Genomic DNA, 17,041 nt, shown 5'->3' with positions numbered 1-17,041 from the left:
TTAGAGACTTCCAGAATACTGAGAGGAGGAGAATTTAGATCCACTTTCCCAACACACACACGCTTGTGCCATGCAACTGGTGGCTTTCAACGAGTGATTAATACCATAACGTCTGATCAAAGCCAATTTAGTCACGTCAGAGCAACACAGGCTTCTCAGAAAGAGTGAATAAAAATGACAAAGTTAGTCTGAAGTGCGTTGTCACTTCTGTCTGTCTGCAAAGGGTGACTTAAAAAGGGGAGAAGATAGTTACCATTAAAGCTGTGGCATTTGGTGGCCAGAAGGAAAGGGATTACACTTCCTAGGCAGTGACATAAGGCTTCAGAACACAGTGCCACCTTCTCAGAGCTTGCTTGCTCCCTCTCCCACTCTCCCATTCTGCCACTCCAGCCCTCTATTCATTCTGCTGTATAAAATGAGGAAGTGGCCCTCTACCTCACAGACTCACTGGGAGGATAAAATGAGCAAATGTATGTAAACCACAAGCAAATGAAATGAATAAGATAATGTATTGTCTGTGACGCTGCTGCTCTTCCAAAACTGCCTCAACACTGTGAGAGGCATTTGGCTCTGTGGAGAGTTCTGAGAAGTTTGGAGTTGGTCAGTTTGTTAAGCAACTAGGATGGTATGCTTTTCCTTATGATCAATGATGAGGTTTTAATAAAAAAAAAAAATACCAAGTGCTTAAAGATCTAATCCACTAGATTTTAAAAAATAAAAACATTGGTCACTGCTTTGTCCGATGCTGGAACCACAGTTTTCTCTATTATGCTGGATTAATAGGGGTTTGGAAAACAAAAACTCCTGCCCCTGTGTCCCTCAGCATCCTTCCCAGACATGCATAACCACTCAGGCAGTGCTGAAGTCCTGTTCCTGAATGACTTGGATGATGCTTTTCTTCTTTAACTAAAGCCAAGCAAAGCTTTCTATCGACCACAAGCAGAGAAAAATGAAGAACAAAAGGAATCAAAATACATAAATGCACCAGGCACGGTGGGACAGGACTTTAATCTCAGCACTCTGGAGACAGAGGCAGGTGGTTCACTGAGTTGAAAGCCAGCCTGGTCTACATAGCATGTTTCAGGTCAGCCAAAAGTACCTAGTACCTGTTTCAAAACAAGCAAATAAAGGTAGTTAAATGTATGAGACCTGTATAAGAAATGTCCCCCAGGCACGTGACTTTAGCATAGAAAGACTGGGAGGTTCTTTGGTTACCAGGAAACATAAATGTGCACTCCCAGACTCAGGCACAGGTTACTAACTAGTTGGATTTCTCAGCCCAGCTATGTTGTTTTAACTAGTCAAAAATGTGTTGCATATGTTTATCCTGCAGAATATTAGGTTAACTATGTACCAGTGTGTTTGTTACTTTTGGTATGCTTCATTTGTTTAATTATGTAAAGATGTGTTTCACCTTGCCTGCTTTAGGCAGCTGATTGGTCTAATAAAAAGCTGAATGGCTAATAGATAGGCAGGAGAGGATAGGTGGAGCTACCAGGCAGAGAGAATAAATAGGAGGAGAAATCTAAGTTAAGGAAGAAGAAGGAGAGGAATGAGATGCCCAGTACAAGATGCCAGACATAAGAAGTAGCATAAGATACACAGAAAGAAAAAAAAAAGCCGGGAGGCAAAAGGTAGATGAACAGAAACAGGTTAATTTAAGTTAAAAGAGCTAGCCAGAAACGAGTCAAAGCTAGGCCGAGCATTTATCACTAACAAGAAATCTCTGTGTCATGATTTGGAGCTGGTTGGTGGTCCAAACGAAAGAGAAAGCCTGGTACACAGGAGCATAGCTGCAGGGCCTGCTTAGCAAGTCACAGGGAGGTACCTGGTGCCATGTGTTAGAACCCATGCTCTTTCTTTGGAACTGCTTTTTTTTCTCTCTAATTTCTGTTAGGTCTCTAAGCTTCTTCCTAAACTCTCATATCTGTCTTTCTAAATGTTCACTCTAAACCCACAACCACATACAGAGCCCACGCCAGAGTTTCAGAGAACGAACAGAGTCCAGTGGCTTAAAATGAGACCTCAGAGACACACGAACAACTAATACGCACAGGAAGGAGGAAAGGAAATGTTTCCATGAGGTAAAGGCTCGACATTAAAACCTCTCCAACTCCTGGCGCTGCCTGCCTGCCACTCAGTGTTCTGCATAAATGTTCTGAGAGGAAAACCCTCCTCTTGTATCTTCTAGCTCAGATCCAAGCATCTATCTCTACGGGATAGCTCTACATGAGCAGGATACTTCCTCACACAGTGGTGGCCCTGACTCTGAACAACATAGGGAATGCTGTGCTTCCTTCCCCAGTTCTCTAGCTGGACCAGGACTGATTGATTATTTTCTCTTGATGAAAGGATGGATAAGCCAATGAGGACTTTTCATAGTAAACTGGGGAAACCACCCAGACGATAGATGAAGCCATGTGCTGGAATTACCTAAGAGAACTCCCTATTCATAGACTCTAGAATAACAAACCAAGCCATATATAAGCAGTTACTAGTTTTAGCACTAATTTTCCCCATATTAAACTCAAGTAAACCTTTGATAGATTGATCAAATTGATTTCACTTTATGTTTACTTAAATTTTTTGAACTGTTTTTCTGTGCTGCTGAGCTTTCCTTTCTTTTTTTTTTCTCTCATACTATACACCCCTTCTTCAGTCTTTCCTCCCTCCTCTCCTCGCAACCTCCCTCCTACCTCCCGTCTTCCCGAAATCCTTCCTCCCTAGTTTCTGTTCAGAAAAGAGTGGGCCTCTCAGGGATATCAACAGAACATGGCATAACAAGTTACAATAAGATTAATACATTCACTCAGGGAGGAAGAGGCAGGAGAATCTCTGTAAGTTTGAGGCCAGCATGGTTTACATGGTTTAGTGAGTTCTAAGACAGCCAGAGCTACAAAGAGAAACCCTGTCTTGAAAAGCAAATAAACAAAAATAAATAAACAAAAGAAAAATAGATTAATACATACTTATTAATCATTTCCCAGATACTTGTTAAATAATGTACACATACTATCTAGTTTATTTTTCTTAACAAGATAGTAATTGTCATTAACATTTTTGAGATTAAAAGAAACTAGGTTTAGAAGACTGAATAACTGGTCTAACTGAAACCTTAAATTCTATCTCCATGTTATATAAAAATACCTCACTCAAATAGTATGAAGCATTAACAGGACTAAGCCAACCCTAGAACTGAGACCTGCCTCATTGCAATTCTTTCTTTCTACATCACTGTGACACAGCAAATAAAATCGTCAAGGGCGAGCGAGATGACTCGGAGTTCAGAGTGCACAGGCCCTGCTGCCAAGACTGATGACCTGAGTTCAGTACCAGGACCTACATGGCTGGAAGGAGGAAAACCAACGCTCCTAAGTTGTACTCTTAACAAATACACACAGAGAGCACAGTGGCTGTACATAAGCAATATCTACACGCATACAAATGCTCACAAAATAAACAATTTTTAAAAGGCATGACATCCCAAACATTTGAAAATTACATGTTAAGAAATATAGTTATTGACTGGACAGTGGTGGTGCACTTAGGTGGCAAAGGCAGGCAGATCTCTGTGAGTTCTAGGCCAGACTGGTCTATAGAGTGAGTTCCAGGACAGGCACTGAAGCGACACAAAGAAACTCGTCTCCCAGAAAAGAAGAAAAGAAAAAAAAAAGAAAAAGAAAGAAAGAAAGATAGATAGTTATTAGAAAGCCTCAGCAAGAAAGTAACAGGATAGAAATGTTATCTTTTCAGAAAAAGAAAGGAAGGAAAGGAGGAGGGAGGGAGGAAGGGAGGAAGGGAAGGAGGAAAGGAGGGAAGGAGGGAGGGAGGGAGGGAGGGAGGGAGGGAGAGAGGGAGGGAGGGAGGGAGGGAGGGAGGGAGGGAGGGAGGGACAGAGGGAGGGAGAGAGGGAGGGAGGGAGGGAGGGAGGGAGGGATTTGAGCAGCATTCACATTCTTACAGTTCTAGAAACTGGAAGTTCAAAACCAAAACTTTGCATATTGGGCTCCAGCATCCCCTGCTTGCTTATGGTGGTGGTCTCCTCACCAAGCCCCTCTCTTCCCTCTTCCCATATTTCCCAGGGATCTCTGTGTGTTTAAAGTTTCGGTTAGAACAGCACCTAGGTGTTCTCCTATTATGTTATTGTCTTATGGCCCACCTGACTGATCTTGTTTTAAATCGTCCCTTGAAAGCACAGTTCAGTAACATAGGCATAGCAGTCCCAAATCCAGTGATGAAGGACGGACTGTGGACGGCTGGGTATCACTCCACGGGGAGACAGACAATGAATGCCAGCAGCCTAGCTGTTTTGAGAGAGACACTGAGCCAGGCTGTTGGTGAGAAGGCAGCACAGCACCTTTTCCCTCAGGGCAACCAACCAATCTGGCCATTCAGCAAGCTGCCATGTACACCCCCAAGCATTCCATATCGATGAATGCAGCACACTACTTAATGGGCCCCTCTTGTATTTGCCTACGCCACCTTGCCACTAAGAAGCACTCAATCAGAGGAACCTGCCCACCTCAGAGCGGACAAACAGGCCTGCCAGTTCCATGGTGAATTACAAAGCAGAAATCTCCTCAGTCCCCAGCCAGCTTTCTCGTGTTCTTCCCTTGACATGTAGATTGGCTGTTATTTTCCATCCCTGCACCTAAGCAAGTGGCCATTCGGGCTATATTTTAGAGTCATAAAATTTTGAAGTTGGAGGAAATACTCTTATCATGCCAGCCATCACTGTGCACTTATAAGTGCAGCCTAAGGAACAGACAAGCCAAGCCACGCAAGGGGACAGCTAGGGGACAGCCCTATACTCATTTCTCCTTCTTTACACCTCAGTGTGTACAGGAAAAACTTTTAGAATTAATCAAAATTAAAATGAAATATATATATACATTTGCCTATTAGTTTGGGCAGTATGTTTAGTGACTGAGTTACTAGTTTGGAGGTGTGGCATAGATTCAATGTATGGATCTGAGGAAAAATCACAACTGAATTTCCCCGTATGACTGATTAAACAAAATGATTTTACACTTTATTCCATATTTTATACTTTCCTATGTTTGAGCCATAATTACAAGTTGTTTATTTACAAATATTACATGTTTTTGAAACCTCTGTCACTCATAGCGATATGGAATAGCATTACACTGCTGGTTGGAAAACATGCAACATTCGTTTTTAGATAATATAGAATAAGGTTATTCTGTCTTCTCTCTTATAGAAACTGACCAGGTGATTTAGTCAGTGTTAACCCTTTATCCACATCTAATGAAGTACCAAGAAATATGTTACAATATGGTTTCTGCTACGCCTGTGGTTTCTCTGCAGACTGAAAGGTGCAAAGAGGCCCTTTTGCTGAGGACTCCAGTCCCTCTTTAATTGTTGAGGTTTGCTTTATTTTCTACCCATGATTTACTAATAATCGCCTTCAGGGAATGCTCCATCTTTCTTGTAAGACTAAAAGTACAGGCAAAGCCGCCTGGAAATGCATCTGACAGGAGGAAATGTCTCACGGGAGCCAGTTTGATTCAGATGAACTCTTCCCCCGTCTGCTTTTCAACCAGCTTTGAACAGCAACTATTTTGGAAGCTTCGGACACTGACCTTGCTGTAGGAAATATACATTTGATGTTTGGAGGGAATGACAGTAATTCCAATTCAACTAATTCAATCCATCACTGTATAACACCCACATAGTCAAGATGTAGCACAAGTGCTGCAGAAGACGGCAGCATAGACAGATTGCATTTTCTATCATTTTACCCGTTATGGTTCTGGGAGTCATTTTCTCCTCAAAAATATTGGATCAAATTTAAAACAGTGTTGGTGTGTGCTTCAGAAGCACCAAGTCACCCTTAAGTAGTATGCAATATACATAGACAGTTACAATCTATGTATATTTATTCTGTTCAGGATCGTGTAATGTGAAATAAGGTTCAAGGTCATGATTCTCTTCTCAGATGTAACAGGTTTTAGAGATGTGCTTCTAAATACTGTGAATGCCAGTTCTCTTCTGAAATGAGAAACAATCCCAATCTTTTGCAGGATTAAGGGGTCTATGAAGACAAAGTTTGGTTTTTGAAGAAAATATTCTTAATTGCCTTTTGTTTGTGTATCCTGGTAACAGCCTAATGAAGGTTAGGAACTCTGCAATACAGCATGAGGTTAAATTTATTTAATAAAACCATCGGATTACAAAGGGAAACAATTCTGATACAATATGGTACTGTGGCAGTCTGTGAATATTAAATAATATTATGTGTGGCTTGTTGCCTCTGAGGAACACTAGCGTTGTTCTAAATTTGATGCAATGATTGAGGACAGAATGACTCCCAGAGCTATGAAGAGTAAAACGATACACTATACATTCTCTCTGTGCCCCTGTCCTCTCTTGGCACCATAGTCACTTGTACTATGCCTTGAATATTTGCTACTATACAACAATAGATTGAATTAGGTGAGTTAGAATCACTATCATTGCCTCTGAACAGCAAATGTATATTCCCTCAGCCTTTTTGCATGAGCTAGAAGGTTGCCCTAAAGACATTAGTCAATCTGTCAGGGTTCAGTTGAGCATCTCCTGATGCTTTTTAAAATATAAAATTAACAAAAATAATGATCGGCACTACCCATCATTTTGCAGACGAGGAAGTTGGCTGACTGTAACTAAGTCATAACCTAAGAGATGTGGGCGGAACAAGAAGAGAGGTACACAGTGACTTTCCATTTCATGACCTGTCGTGACAGCAGGAGAGAAGGAGAGAGAGGGGAAGGAAGGGAGGGAGAGAGAGGGGAAGGAAGGGAAAGAGGTGGAGGGGAAGGAGGAAGAAGGAAGGAAGGAAATAAGGGAAAGGGGAAGGGGGGGAAAGAGGAAGAAGAGGAGGGAAAGGGGAAGGAGGGAGAGGGGAAAGAAGGGAGAGGGGAAAGAAGGAAAGGAGGGAGGGGGAAGGAAGGGTGAGGAAGGAAGGAAAGGAGAGAGGAGGAAGGAAGGAAAGGAGGGAGGGGGAAGGAAGGGTGAGGAAGGAAGGAAAGGAGAGAGGAGGAAGGAAGGAAAGTAGGGAGGGGGAAGGAAGGGAAGGGAAGAAAGGAAGGAAAGGGGAAAGAAGGAGAAGAGAAGGAGGGAGAGTGAGAGGAAGGGAAGGAGAGAGAGGAGAAGGAGCAAGGGGGAAGGAGGGAAGACCTTCCTAGGATGAGGCAGTGCAGCCAGGAGTAATCTCACAGCCTCGGACAGTGTCCCCTCTTCTTACGTGACAGCCAGCATGAGTGCCTCAGACTGACTCTAATTAGTTCTGAACCAAGGTTCTTTTATGAGAAGAGAATTTATGAAAATGGCTAATGGACTTAAGAAAAATGTGATTTACTTTTTAGCGATGAAGAAATATGTGAGTCAATATTTCAATTTTGTTTTTGTCTGGAGTGGGAAGAACCTATCACTGGGCTTATGATAGCCAGCTGTTCCCTAAGATGCTAGTAATTAAAAAAAAAGAAGCATGTGAAGTGACTTGTAGATTAAAAAAAACAAAAAAACAATTTTTTCAGGTTATAAAAGGACATCCTGGCAGTAGGACTCTGAAAAATCCTCTTTTTTTATGATGGTTTTATTACTAAGTGTCTCAGATATAACATGATTTTGGTTTGGTTTGCTTGGGTTTTGTATTACTAGGAATGGAACCCGGAGCCTCGCACATGCTATTCTTCTGCTGGGCTAACTTCTAACACTGTTTTGCAGAATTGTATCAGTTCAATCAAATTCTAGAATATCTTATCAGATACACTAATACTCTGAGAGCTAGGTATGATGGGACATACCTGTAATCCCAACACTAGGAAACCAATGATCCATGGTGGTCTAAATAGTTCTAACCCTAAGTGCCCATCTTAAAATAATAATAAACAATAATAACAATTTTTAGATCTTCCCCCAGAAACTGGAGTGGCGAACAAATGGCTGATGTTGTGCTAGGTGAGACCTAAGGACTTCCCTAGGGAACCAGCAGGAGACACAGAGGAGGCAACCAACTTCAGCAGCAATCCCACCAATTAGGTCATGAAGAAAACAGATTCCAGAACGTCACCTCTTGGAACAGGTAAAAAGTCATTGAGATCCAGTGAAGTGTAGAAAGAGGCATGGAGTCCAACAGGGGTTTGAAAGGAACAAAGGCTCCATTCCTTCCTACAGGAAAGCAAGCCAACGTGTGACACACCCTGCCTGTTACTAACTAACTTGCCTCAAGAGACCCGAGTCTAAAAGTCCCTGGATTTCTATGTATTCCAATTTGAGGTGTTTGTGTGTAGGGTTTGGTTCTGTTTGGGTTTTTGTTTTGCTTAATGCACTATTTTATTTTCAAGGCTTTCAACTTCTTTTCCTTTCTTCTTTCTTTCCTCCTTCCTTCCTTCCTTCCTTCCTTCCTTTCTTCCTTCTACTCTTCCTCCCTCCCTTCTTTCCTCCTTTCCTCCCTCCCTTCTTTCCTCCTTTCCTCCCTCTCCTTATTGGAAAAGACAGAAACAAAAACAACAACAAGACACACACATTCTACGTGACATCTTCACACCTATCATCTACAGCTAGAATGGAATCCATAGCCAGTCAGCGGTTGTGTTTTCGAGTCTCATCCTCAGAACCTGAGGAGGCTCTAGACCAACACTGCAGCATCTAAGGTCTCAGGAAAGCTTCAATCCCCACTCCTGGAAGTGGCCTGGCATCCTTCTCACCCTCTGGGATCTCACCCACCTACACTCTCTTGGTTAGGACTCCCCTGTCTGTGGCAGTCCCTTACTAGAGAGGCAGCCTTCCTTCTCCTCCACAGATCGGGCACACATGGCTCTGAAGGAGAGATCCTTAACTTTATAAGGACTTTACACTGATGGCAAAGACTTTCTTTCCTGAACCATCAAACTTCAATCAGATTATTCAAAGCTGCTATAGTCTCCACCGGTCCTGGCTCTTTCCAGAAGGGATTCTTTGCTTGTTGTACCCAGATCTGCACTGTCCTCTGGCTTCAGGCATGGCCACCCCACTTCTACTTTCTCCTCTTGTTTATCTCCATTAGCACACTGAGACTGACCTGGTGAGCATCAGGAACAACCTCCACCTTCTCTAACTTAGGGGTCAATTCTGCACCCTCATCCTACTCAGCATTTATTGCCTCTGGAACAATCATGCTTCCCACCTTTTCATGATATTATCGCAAAATCTGGTTTCCCATCTAATTTTCTGGTTGCTTCTTTGCAGGTTCCTTTAAAAATGCTATTCTCTGTCAGGAGCCAGTGTGAGCTCTATTCACCTCCTACCGCTTGCCCCTCACATCTTTTTACGTGGACCATTTCATCATTTGCCCTTAACACAATAGAAGTATCACCTCAGACAATCCAAAGGAGTGGGGAAGTTCTGTTTAACTTATTGCAAACTTTTCATTTTCTAAATTTAAATCTCTGTTTATTGCTAGCTCAGAAAATAAATACTAAGTGACCGATTATAATAACTATTTAATAGTTTTAAATGAAGCCCTTCTATATTGATATTTATTTCTTTAGTTTTGATACTAGGGCCTTGCACAGGCTCAGCAACACACTACCACTGAGCTATGTCCAGCGTTATTGTCTTACTACTCACTTTGACACATGACCTCACCAACTTAGCTAGGCTAGCCTTGAACTCACTCTGTACATAAGCATTGAATTTCTAACCTATCTACCAGGGATTATAGGCCCTGCACCTAACCCTTTGGTTAAGGAATCATTTTAAATTATTTTTTGCTATACAAATCTTTCTAAAATGTGTTGGCTGCAACTTCTGAGAATCAAGAGTCTACTAATACTTAGAAGCTATTATTTGGACATGTACACTATATACTGAAAGCAAAATGCTGTTCAATGGACTGCAGAAATGCCAGGTTTTAATATTTAAGTTATGTTCATGAGCTCAGCCAATTTTAAAATCATCTCCTTCTTATTTATAAAAGATGAAGGAAAGGAGATGGAACCTATTTGAGGTTGTGGCAGATGCAGTCGCTGAAGGTTATTAAGCAATCATAATCACAGAGGAAAGAGTCTATACAGAATGATCTGTATCATTCTGCATGTGCACACCTTGATGCACTTTCCCCCAAGCTGAATTTCTATAAATCCTGACATAATTGCTCTAAGTTATTTCTCTCAATCTGTCTCCTAATAGCACATAAAATACAGGTTAAGAAAATCCACAAACTTAATTGGTTTTGCGTTTTCATAAATAACAGAATCTAAAAATGTAGGACATGGTTTGTCCTCCTCTAGACTATCTCAGGCAAGCAGTGTCTTCTGGAATTACAGATCCACGAATCCAACAATTAAATATATTTCAACCAGGGCTTAAAAACCAGCTTGCTGATTATGGACTACATTCAGCTTGCTTATCTTGTCAAAGATGTGGGCATGAAGTGTGGGGCAAATAGGAAGTGTGCCAATTCACTGACTGAAACTCAGAAGCTCCTTGCTGACCTGGTGTTTGTAGAAGCAGAGCTGCACCCAGCATGCAAGTCTCAGCTATTGCATATTGCTTGTGACCAGGCCATGTGTCTGCACACCAAGCCATGCATATGCATACCAAGACATGCGTCTGCATACCAAGACACGCATATGCATACCAAGACATGGTGTAACTAGTTTACAAGTCTTGAGACGGAGCTTCTATCTTCTTTATTGTAAGCTTCCGGATTGCTAGGGAAAGTAAACTTTTTATTTTGTTCTGCCAAGGATGAAGGTAAATGTTTTATACTAACTGTCTGGCATAATCAGTGATGGAAAAAACCTTAAGACTCCAAACAGACTAAGAAACTCCTCTGTTTTCTACCTGGATGTAAGTCCTTTGGTTAAGTAAGTATTATCATGATTCATAAAAATCACTCTTTAACATGTCTATTTCAGTTTTGATAAAAATATTATGAGTTATTTTCTTTAAAGTCATATATGTACCTGATTAAAATACTAAGTAGTTCAAAAACTCTGAAATTACAAATCAGAAACTAATTTCTCAGTCTGTCTGTTAGTGCAACGTCCCAGTTACAAGGGCAGAGCAGCGGATCTGCTATGGAACTGGACAGTGGGACAATGTACTTTTCTTTGCCTTCCTTTACAATTTTTCAGTTGACCCCAGTAGGAGGAGGCTGACAACCACAAATAAAGCCCATCAAAAACCACAGACTATGAACAAACCCCCTGGTCTAATGAAATATACAAAGTCCCTAGGGATGGATGCTATGGACACAGGCTTGGACAGAGAAGCTAATTGATTTTTCCCAAATTTCTCTTCTCACATCTGTAGACAGTAGTAACTGCTCTGCTAATTCATAGTTATTAACCACCCTCCCAAAGAAGAATGGAATTTCTATTCATTTTGTTGTTGTTGTTGTATTGGGAACTGATCTGCAGTTTAGTGAATGCTTGACAAGCAAATGATCCACAGTGAGTGACATCCCAACCTCTCCCCCTTTTTTAACCTTTAAAACACTTTAGACAGGATCTCATTAAGTTGCCCAGGTTGGCCTTCCACTTAATGTGTAGCCTAGGCATGCCTTGAACTTGTTAATCTCCTGTGTCAGCTTTCCAAACAGCTAGGATTACATGCCTGTACTACCAGCCACAGTTATGAATGTTCTTATGTAGCCTTTTCATAAACCATAGAGCACTATATAAATAGAAGATAATAATAGAAATATTTTTTTCAAACTAAATAATTGGGAAAATATCTCATATGTAGAAACAAAATAAATTAAAAGAAAACATACGTTGAGTCCTGCAGACATGAATTTTCTATATTTGAGAAGAATGCTAGAATTAGACATGTTAGAGACACTTGTGTACTAACTCGAAACCAATGTTGCCTAGAAGTCCAAAATTTGCCTGTAGACTTCAAGGCGAAGCAAAAAGAATAGAAGATGAAGGAAATGAACGCACACCGTTCCCAGCTGCACTTGCTAACAAGCAGGAAGAAAAAGGTGAGGGCTGTCCATTATCTTAATTTTAGCTCACCCACAGGTGTTTGTTGAGTTGTCTAAAGATATTTGATTTAATTAAGCAATTAAACTGGTAGTGCAGCTTTTCAAAACTGCTTACAGTCAGCATTGAGTTATTTGCATTTGTTTGAGAAGAGAAGCAACTGTATTTAAGATTGCTATACATGCATTTAAAGTCACCCACAGTAGAACAATAACTGAGGCCTATGTATCAAGAGCAGCAAAAAGCATGCTGCAGCCCCAGCCCCCCAACACACACACACACACACACACACACACACACACACACACATAATGCATCAAAAGATCAGAAGAAATCTTCCATTTGCTGCCTTCTCTGAAAAGAACCCCAGAATCACTCCCAGTTCCCCAGCTCTTTGTCGCCCCAGTAGTCAAGAGATAGAAGATGATGAGTTAGTTGGTCAATACTTAAGCTCATTCCAATTCATTATTGACAAACATGGGCATTCCTTTTACAAAACTTTTTTATGATTGTCACACAACCAGCTCTTAGCCTTTGCTCTACTTGTCTACATTAAGCAAGCCTGGATCTCTCCAGAACTGTGAGAGATGCTACAACGTTTGGGGAATCTTCTCAGAATCCTCTTGTACTTCCTCAATTTTGGCGAATTATGAGTCGATGAGAATGTGATTTGCTTTCATGTTCTTGTGCATTCCGACACATTGTGAAGGGAAGTCCCACGAAACACTGAAAGTAAACCCCTAAAAGATATGTCTATAGGATTTCTGTCTCTACTTCCGTTTCTACATCGGGACCAACAAGACCCTTGAGATTCTTCAAAATCTTTGAGGGTATCATAAGATCTCTGATGATCTCAACTATAGCTGTTCGGATTCACTATGCTAAAAGTTAAAGTTGAGAGGAAGCATTAAAGTAGCATTGGAAGACACAAACATCTAAATAACCATTCTGAACATTTGCCAAACTTCTTTAAGAAAGAGATACAATTGTAAATAAGGTAGCAGTCTTCCTGTAGTGGCTGAATCACTGGACTCTCTGCTTATTCCATATTCTTATTCATAGCATCCAATGTAATCGTAGATCCAATGTAATTGTAGGCCAACTCGAATACCTTAAGCTGCTTATGAATGGATATATGTTTCAAAAGCAAAATGGCAAAAAGTAACTAGTATTCTGTGACATTTTGTTAAATGTTTTGAGGATCCTCAACATACTACATTATTTTCATTCCTATTTTATAGCTAAAAAATAACATTATAAGGAGATTAAGTAACTAGGTCGCTTATGACTTTATCACTTGAAAGTTGTGGAATTTTTATTAAAGTCTAGAAATGCACTCTTAAGACTGAGTCATAATGAGTTATACAAACATTAATATAATGGCTCCAGATTAAATATTATTTATAATATGAAAACTGGTAATTTATCTAAATATTCAATGACATATTACTGGTCAATACAGTATATCCACAGACTCATAGCTCATGTAAAGAGTCATAGTCTTTAATCACTACATGGTGTCTAACTCCTAAATGAGACTCACAGTATCTAAAAACTATGGACGAATAGGAAGTCACAATTACAAAACATGTCTTAATAGAATCATGTAAATCAGGAGAAAGTACCAGAGAAAATGACACTAAATTCAAATTTCTGAGTGTACAAGTGAGACTACATATTACATAGGAAGATGTATAAAATCAGAAATGAATGCAAATACATGGATTCTTTTTCTATATTCTATATCTCTGTAAGCTGGATAATCAACAATACTAAAAGAGTAAATAAATAGATGAAAGTCATTTAAAAGTTAATCTTTGGAGGAGAATAAGTAATTTTTTCTCTTTTGTTCTTTGCAATTTTCTATTATTTAACAAAATTTTGACAGTGGCTGTAAATTACTTTTGTAATAAGCAATACTATTAAAACTCACAATCGGTCTGGGAAAAACAAATTAGAATGTTAAAATAAAAGTAGACTATACAGATATACTTCATGATCCAATAAAAAAATTTACATCAATTTTTCTGTTATGTTTATTATAGTTAAGTAAAAAGATTCATCAGAAGTTGTAAAAGATAACAGGTCTCATACTTCATGACTGATTATTATTGGGGTTGAGTCTAGAATATGTCACTTGCTTTCCAGGCAAGTGGCTACTCACAGCCCCAAGGTGCTTAGAATTCCTAAGTATTGGTGAACGATTGTCAGTGTGGACACTAGATTATTGACATTGGAATATGGAGAGCAAGGCAGCCCTACACTTACAAGTAGACTAGTTTGCTACTTAGCTTTGATGTATTATCAGAAAGCCTACAGTTCTAGGAAATATCCATTCCTTTGGCAAATGTGTGAATTTCTTTCAGATCTGTGTGCATTGGAAGATCATACATACATTATTCCGGGAGGTTTCCAAAGTTCCCAAAATATTTGTGAAGGAGTCAATGGTCAAAGAGAAAGTAAACGAGTAAAAGAAATATCATTTACGAGCATGGTGGGGGTGTGGTGGTGAACAGAAGGGGAGGAAAAGGAACCCTGCAAGTTTCTGTCTTCCTCTTTTTTTAATTCCTGGAACATGTCTATTAGTGTGTAATGAAACAGCTTCAGGACTCAGCTTTCTGAGTGACAGCACGAGAGCAGATAAGGTGCTAAAAACATGAACTTTACCAGGGGCTGAGACATATGTGTCAGAACTTTATTTTTCCTATTTAAAAATAAATATGAAATGTTATGAAAATAACTTATACTGTTAGAATGAGAGTTTCTCTTTTCATGAAATATGTTTCCCATGGAGGAAGGTTGTAGAACTTTGAGAAAAGGCTGATTAAATATTTCTCTAGACATTTCACAATTATTGCCTAATTTAAAATTTAAGTCTTTCTGAGCTCAATAAAAACAAAGACCCAACTTCATTGGCAAGGTCTAGTACACCTGGAATATAATTTCAGACTGAATAGGTTTATTTCATTAAATTTCCCGTGACTCTCTGATTGCGATTTCAAATGTACCCAAACGGAAACAACTAAATATACCCCTCTTTCCCAAATTAGAATCCCGGATATAACATTTAACCATTCTTAAGGGGCATGTCTCTAATGCTCTCCACCCCCTTCACCAAAAGTAGTATAAACTTCAGCCAAAAGCAGGAGCATTTTTGAGCTAGTTTTTGAAGTGATGAATATATATTTTAAACAGAAATGACAAGATGTAAAGGACTTAAATGGGTTAAGTCACTGTTATTTCAAAACCAAATGCCTTTCCCCCTTCTTTACTTTCTTCCAGCCCCAGTTCTAAAATAGTTTTCACACTCAAAAATTCAAGCGTGCAACTTGATAAAATATCTTCAAGAAAAATTTTGACCTGTTCTCCTATCAGGATAGTCGAGTTAGTTACCCAAAGACTAAAGGAAATAGCAATGCTTGTTAGTTCACGGTTAGTTTTTCAGTATTGTCCCTCGCATAGCACAGCAACACATTAGATACCCAAGAGCTCTCTGCATATGTTACTAATATGACTCTTTCTTAACAATTAAAATTCAAATGAGTCACCAAACTGCCCCTAAGGATTTCCATTGTCAAGCAACATACAACTCAAGTTCAGGAGTTCTCAGGAATCACTGGGTGGCATCACGTGGAACACAAAGACGCGCCAAGTCACTTCTCTATAAATACTAAATTTCCCAGGACCCGCGGAAGGAAACAATTTCTCCCTTTATTTCAGCCTGCTCTGAGACCCAGAAAAGCAAGTCCTCCGAAGTGAGCCGGCTGGCTCTGAGAATCTTTCCTAAAGGCAGAGGAGGGAAAGCAGTGAGCTTTGATCAGGGGTGGCAGCCTTCCTTCTCGGCAGCTGCCCACAGATACCTGGGGAGAGTGCGAGAGGGAGCAGGCAGGGAGAGGAAATGCTTACAGTTCCCAGAGTTAAATGAGACTCCTCTGGCTTCTTGGTGCCTCTAGCTTTCAGTCAGTCAGGATCCCCACACAGTTCCGACTTCAAGAAAGTCTTTTCCCACTGGGAGGAGGGGCTAAGAAGTGGGCCGGTCTCACTGACTGGATGTTAAGGTGGAATTCAAGCCGGGGCGAGCTCTTCTGGTGAAGCCTAACATCATACACGTGCGTGTTTAGCTTTTAAAGTCGGACCTTTAAAGTCATAAAACATGCTTTAAAAACGTGTGACCTAACTGGTCCTAGACTCGTGTGTGTGTGTGTGTGTGTGTGTGTGTGTGTGTGTGTGTGTGTGTGTGTGTGTGTGTGTGATACTGCCGCTTTTGTCCTTAAGCAGTCACTACTTCCTCTTTTTTTTCCAAAAGAGTAAGAGCTAAGTAGAAAAGATAATGAACTATCTTGAGCATTTTTAAAGTCTTTACAAAGCTAAGTTCTAAACAAACACCACATATGAAATATGTACATTTTACAGCTGAATAATTTTGGACCACTTTAAAAGCCAAATCTGCTCAAGCTTTTCTCTCCAAACTCAAAACCTCTGAAAAGACACTTCGAAGAATCCAACACGCATGTTCAGACTTAGAAACAACACCAAACCTGGCAGAGTCCCAAGCTGCGATATTATTTGAAATATCTGATGACTTCGATGAGAACAAAGTGCAGGTATTGCATCCCTTACAGAGCAAGCTTGCTGGTAGCTTATACCTGGAATCCCAGAGCTTGGGAGGTGCGAGTTGAAGGCCAGTCTTAGTTACATATTGAAGCCATATCTCAAACAAGCAAACATCACGAGAATCCATAGAACACTGTTATCCTAAGTACCTTGGACAGGAACCTTGCGGAACTCTGCCTTATCAGCAATGACCACTATTTTGCCCCTTCCTCCCAACAACTCCTTCAATCATGTCCCAATTATTATCTTCAATGATTTTTAAGAAGCATGTTTTTTTTTTCCTTTTACAAACTCTCAGTTTGCTTTCTAGTGCTGGGATAAACTTTTCTGGTCCCAAAGCAACTTGTGGGGACAGGGTTTGTTTGACGTACATGTCCCGAAGTCACGGTCTGTTATGAAGAGAAGCCATCATAAAAAGAAATCAAAAACCTGATTTTAAAGCAAAGACCTGG

At 40.2% G+C, this 17,041-nt stretch overlaps 1 protein-coding gene across 1 annotated transcript in view; it reads right to left on the bottom strand.

Moving 5' to 3' along the window:
• Window positions 1-15,957, bottom strand: part of Pla2g4a (phospholipase A2 group IVA) — a 147,046-nt gene extending 131,089 nt beyond the window's left edge. Inside the window, exon 1 of the mRNA XM_038349437.1 lies at window positions 15,882-15,957. The gene's annotated coding sequence lies outside the window, so the exon portion shown is untranslated. The remainder of the gene's footprint in view (window positions 1-15,881) is intronic.
• Between the last annotated feature and the right edge of the window lie 1,084 nt (window positions 15,958-17,041).

This window comes from Arvicola amphibius, chromosome 12, assembly GCF_903992535.2.
Source record: "Arvicola amphibius chromosome 12, mArvAmp1.2, whole genome shotgun sequence".
Lineage (NCBI taxonomy): Eukaryota > Metazoa > Chordata > Mammalia > Rodentia > Cricetidae > Arvicola > Arvicola amphibius.
This window is presented reverse-complemented; position numbering and strand designations above follow the sequence as displayed.